The following is a 6,290-nucleotide window of genomic DNA, read 5'->3' on the forward strand; positions in this document are numbered from 1 at the left end:
GGCCTGTCAAATAATGGGCACAGAGTAATGGTCAGCATATTTGCAACAAGATAAAGGTGAGTCTGGTCAAATCAGCATTCACCAGGATGTCATGTTGTATAAATAATGTAAGCTGTAATGGTGATATACTGCTTGCTTATATCCTGTATTACTCACTATCAGTAAAGACATCATTCTCTTCACAGGAGTCTCAAAGAGAAGATAATGTGACTCTGACATTAAACTGATGATTTGTTTTTCACATTTTTCCTTCTACTCTGCACTTCTGAGGAATGCTTTTGAATATCTCAAAGAAAAACAAGTTATTTTCTAATCAAACACTACACCAGCGTCAATATAAAGTTCACAAGTTCAGGCTCGCGAGAGATGAAGTACTGAACTGTTGAGGCTTCGTCATGTTACAGGCAGATGTGCCCTTCACGGCTTACATTCATATTGTTGTGATGTCTCACTGTAATTGGAAGAAGAATAAAGCGTCCTTGGCATTCTGCTCAGTCCACTGTGGTGAATTTGATGAGGATGTCACATTAAAAATGCATGTTCCTCATACGTTCTTTGGCCTTTGTCTTTAGCCATGGGAAACAGCGGACACTTATGACAAATAAGGACAGAGCTGACACTGCCTGAGGTGGATCTCTATTTGACAGGAAGCATCAGCGTCTTTTCCCAGCGTCTGGCTCCTCCACATGAGACCAAGCATTTGTCAAATGTCTGGGCTGATGGAGGGGAAAGGAATTGGGGTCAAAGTAGAAAAGTTGTATAGACCTATAAACATTATTCAAAGAAAAAAAAAATCTTTCACCTGATAAGTAATGATTTTGCAGAAGGGCTTTCTTAGGAAATGCCCAGCTAAAGCAAGCTTTTCACATCACTGTATCTATATTTTTGTTGTAATTTGTTTTGTTTGTACTCATCTTTGAAGCAACAGTTTGGACAGCTGACTGGTGGCCGGCAGCCAACTGTCGACCAGCTGCTGGCCGATTACTTGGGAGATATCTCAGGATCTCCTGGATCCTCCATGAATCTGCTACAAATGAGCTCTAGCTCTGTACTCCTGGGCAGCTAGGGAAATCTCTTGGAACCAGACAGCAACATTTTGTTTGCATGAACATTTAAAGTGGCTCTGTTCATAAAATATATTGTCTGAGCAGGGAAGTAACTGACGTGTGTTTGATCAACCAGAGCGTTTCTTTTTAGAAAACTTAGAAAGTTAATGCGGTAATGCATTGCTAAAGATTATCCTTAAACATACATACATACATACATTGGAGAGTGGCCACAGGTATACTGTATATATACTGTGCAATATTCACTCCAAATGTCTCAAGATGCATAGAAATAACACCACAAAGCAAAACCCCTGTGCTGTTGAGGGTGTTTTGAAGTATCTTCTGTTGTCTGCTTACTTACCAACGAATACAATGCACTTTTCTTGAGATTAGTCTACATGGTGTTAAGTACTTGAGATGACTAAAAGTAAAACCACCTATGCTAGCCGCTGTGGTAAGAAAGTCCTATCTCTGTTTTTCTATTTAATGTCAGCAAAGTTTCATCTTCTGAGAGTGAGAACTGACAGCATTTCTCAGAGGAGTCACTCAAGAAACGAGCAGACTCCTCTCTGTTCTCGGGGGAAATATAGTTTTGAGTTGAACGTGCAGTATCCATCATTCTGATGAAATGCATAATTAATTCTCATCATTCCTATAATCCTTCTCCAGACTTGACCGCAAAGATGAAAATTACAAGCTGGGCCCATGTCAGCAGGCTGGGTGAAATGTATTGTAGTTTCTCACTCAGTGGCAAAGAAATGCAGATGATGAATCGGCAAGGTTACAAAGTATTATAGTATACACAAATAAGTTGAAAACAATCGATCCGGTGCACCACACTGTCATACCCTTAGGGATGTGGTTCCCCTGGAAGAATGCACAATCCCCCTGGCCAGGGTTCATTTCAGACGCAGATTGTGTCTGATTGATCAATGAGAACCACTGCTGAGCCATCAATCTAACAGGAGTGGAATAGGAAAAAGGGAACATTAACATGTATAAGCTGCCGTGTCCCGACAATGTCCTCTACCTTGAGTTGGTGGGAAAGCAGCCACCTCTAGGGACATGAGCAAAAGTGGTAAGTGTAAGACCTGCGACAGGAAGACGTTATATAAAAACAACAGGGACAATGTCAACATTTCAGCTCTTTTGTGATCTCATCTCTGTCACAGCAGAGCCTCCCTATCTCTGTATCTTACCAAAAAATATATCTATCACAAAGCTGCTGCTGCTGCTGCTGCTGCTACTCCTGCTCCATTTTTTTAAACATAGGTTAGAGTGTTAATAATCTCTGAATTGTATAAAACTTCAATATCACCTCCAAATGCCCTTCTGGTAATCATCACCGTAAGTCGCTAATGAAAGCATAAAATTGCTGGCACCTTTTTGGCCACCTCTGTGCTGCAGTATTTAAGACAAACAGGTGATTAATGAGTGATTTGTGCTGGTATTGCTGGTAGGCAGCTGTTCCATATTGCAGCAGTCACTGGGCGGAGCAGTTAAGAAGTGTTCGTCAAGGTCTTTCTGTAAAAGTGCTTCTGAGATCCATTACCTGGGAAATGCCTAACATGTTTTGCGAGAGGAACTGACAGTTGGTAAATTTTTACAAAGTGCTCAGTATGACAGACACACTAAAGTACACAACACACATCCACATGCATCCACATCCTTATGGTCAAACTGAAATAAAATAAATTCTGTAATTTTGTCATTTGTGTGTGGGAAAATGTAAACTGCAATGACACTGCAGTCTATTTTCCCATTTTTTTTTTTTGCAAACATATTTCAAGATACATTTCTAGACATATCTGAAGTCTCTAAGCTTCAGGCCTCTGGGTGGGTGTTTCTGATGGCAGAGGTTGACACATTTGAGAGCCAGCATTGCCAGCAGATACATTTTCAACTTTTGTGTTGTGCTAATGACTGGAGCAGGTCATTGGCCTGTAAAGCTGATGTTGATACAAGACGTTTTTCTCCCTTTTTCAACAAGCACAAGAAGCATTAGTTATTTACCGTATGTGATTTAAAGGTTCCCTGAGGAGTGTTTGACCTCTAGGAGGGCTATGGTTTTGTTTATCTCAAGCAAGGTCTAAACCTGTCTCCTAGAAATTCAACATTCAAATACTACTAAACTGGATTCCTAATTATATTGTGGATGGCTAGATTAAGATCAGAGAGGCAAGTTTCACAACCAGAGCCCTGTGTGGCATCAAGGTTTTGGTTAAATATAAATAAACAGGTTGTGTCTGGAGTGTCTGTGAATTAAATTAGCTAAATATAAATTTAATTTCTAAAACACAGGGCTGACACACTCATGACTGTGCACCTGCACATGTGCCTACACAGCTGACACAATAAACATACCTGCAAATAGTTCACACTATCACACTGATCTACAGCTGGCAGTAATATGCCAAAAGAACTCCACAGAGCACCCTTTTGACACACCTGTCCCTTTAAAACATTCAACATTTGGGAGGACCCATTGAGAACACACACGGTATACGGTAAAGTCAAAACACCGATATGTATACTGGTTTCTGAGCAAAATTTTAATTTCAGTTCTACTTCAAGAAATTTCATTTATTCCAACTACATAAGCAAAGAACATTAGAGCCATGAAAGAAAACCAGAGGGAAGGGCCAGAGGAAAGGATGGTTGCAAACTAGAAACTGCTTATTACAGCGGCTCATCTGAGGATATTGGAAGTGCTTGCCAAAGGGCATCTTGACACAAGTTGACAAGTGCCGAGAACAGCGTGTCTTGTTAACTTTTGCCACCCTGATTTTTGCACCTAATCGTGGAGGTTGAGTAGGTGACGTTCCAGCTGCTTCTGGAAACCATCCAGCCATTTTACACTGCCTGACAACACAGCATTTCATTACACACTGTGCATTAAATAGTAATATTACCAGAAACAGTGTAAGCAGCTAATGTGTAGATATGTTGTCACACAGAGAGGTTTATCTCTCTGGCTGGTCTATGATAAATAATAGATGAGTTTATAAATTACTACAGACTCTAACATTATTTCTTGCAAACTGCAAAATATCTGCAGGGTGAACAAATGTCAGTTCTGGGGATATACAGTATAAGCTTAAATATTGACATTCAGATTGCAGAAGAATGAGTCTTCATAGTAGCCAGTCACAATAATACTCATGCTTGTGGCATTATTCATTGAGTCCTGCAGTCATGCATTGGCGCGGTGGCTAATCTCTTCCCCCAAGGCACTTCAGCAGTAATGCAGCTGTTAAAAAAAATCCCCATCCATGTTATTCTGAATTGTAAAAAAGATTAGCTACTATTTCATAATAGTTTATTTATTTATTGGGGGATTTATTGGACACTTGTGTGTTTTTTCTCTGGCTAGAAGGATGCACTGTTCCTCAGTACCAGCCCAGTTTTGTAGGAACTGGCAAAACTGATGTTAAAATGATAGCCTGCTTTATGCTCTCAAAATACTAAAATTCAACCCTATAATAGTGCAAATAGTTATCTAAAACTGCTCATGTTTTAATTTACAAATGACTAATGACAGAGTGCTGAGAACACACACAGTGGTGCAGGAAAGTCTTTCAAAAGCCATTTTGTGGCCTAGTGTCACAGGGCTGCATTTTACTCTCTCATTTAAGTTTTTAAATCTATTTTAGGCATGCATCTATTTTTGGTATGCTTTTTTCAGCTCAAACAGCAGGACTGTTTAAGAGTGCAATTCCCTCTTGATTTTGCAGTTATAAACAAGAGCACCTGGTTTTAGTGGCCTAACCTCAACTGTACTGTAGCCAAACTTAAGTTGTCCCACACTGATATTGAAGGTAGAGTCATGTGAGAAATGTTATTTGTTTTATACAGAATACATAGCAGATGCAGTGGTGACATTAGCTGCAAATTTGCACCTGCAAAATATTGCCATGAGTCAAACACTTCTCAAACTGTTTCTCTGTTTGAAGCCCCACTAATCAATTTCCATCATAAACCTGCTTCCCCTCAGGCATCTGTTGCCTTTACATGTTTACAGTTGTTGATGTTGTGAAAATTTATTCAATCACTATTAAATCTGTTAAAACTTTATACCTGTAATACCTACATCTACTGTTTTGACAAATGTGTTTTATTGTTCACTGAATAAAAAATGTTTTTTCTTTGCTAAAACAACAGTTAATTCTACTAGTGCAATCAATACTATCTACTATCTAACTATCACATCAATAAACAAAAAAGTGAAAACCAAATTCAATGTTCAAGCTGCTGAAAATATACTAACTTTCAAAAAATTAAGCAAAAGCTCAATTAAACTGTAAATCGGGAAATTTAATTAATTACTTCTAAAACTAATTACCAAATGTGATTAATTTTCTCTTCCACTGAAATCTTTCTTTAAATAGAAAATCATACTGAACAACAAGCCGTAACGAGTAAAAGTAATATTTCTTGATGTTATACACCATAGTACAGTAGGTGGTGGACTGAATTTAAATCTCTTTGGAAACTTGTATTGTACTTGTATTGTATTTCTCAGATGTTAAGTCAGTGCCCTTGGACTTCACTAGAGTCCTGATTTTGCCATTAAGAGGAAACAGTTTTTTTCCTTATAACCTCACAAGCTGACAAGAATAAGAAAACTGTGAACCTATTACAACAACAAGCAGCTTGGAGCCGTAAGTCACTTTCAAAAGGGACAAAAGGTAACAAGTGGGATGGAGGAAGAGCAGGACTTGTAAAAGTTTTTCACTGGATACATGTGAAATGGAGTCTGGGTAACCACACAGCTAAATGGCCACATCACTGGTTATGTTTATTACAGTCCTGACCACAGTGATAATTAGTAAAACATAATGATGTCAACTGTTACAGCACAGATTGAAATGAGACCATTGGTTACTTTTCATCAAGCACAGCCAGCAGGTCAAATTTTCCACTAGCGTGTTTAGATATTTATTAAAAAACAAACAAAAAAAAAAAACATTTTCACTATAGAACATCAAAATAAAAGGGTAAAGGACATAAAGGGATATAATGCTTCAAGAGGTAAGATGGTGTGGCCTAGTGTTTGCCTCACAGCAAGAGGAAGTTCAAACCGGAGTTGTGTAGGTGTTATCACTTTGATTAACTGACAACCTGTCTATGGTGTGCCTAGGTTCTTGCACAGTGCATGCTGGGATAGATAGCTGCCAACTGCAACCCTGAACAGGTAAGGCAATACTCATTTATTTGTTTGTAATTAATACACTTTTCCAA

Source organism: Lates calcarifer, linkage group LG24, assembly GCF_001640805.2.
Source record: "Lates calcarifer isolate ASB-BC8 linkage group LG24, TLL_Latcal_v3, whole genome shotgun sequence".
NCBI classification, from domain to species: domain Eukaryota; kingdom Metazoa; phylum Chordata; class Actinopteri; family Centropomidae; genus Lates; species Lates calcarifer.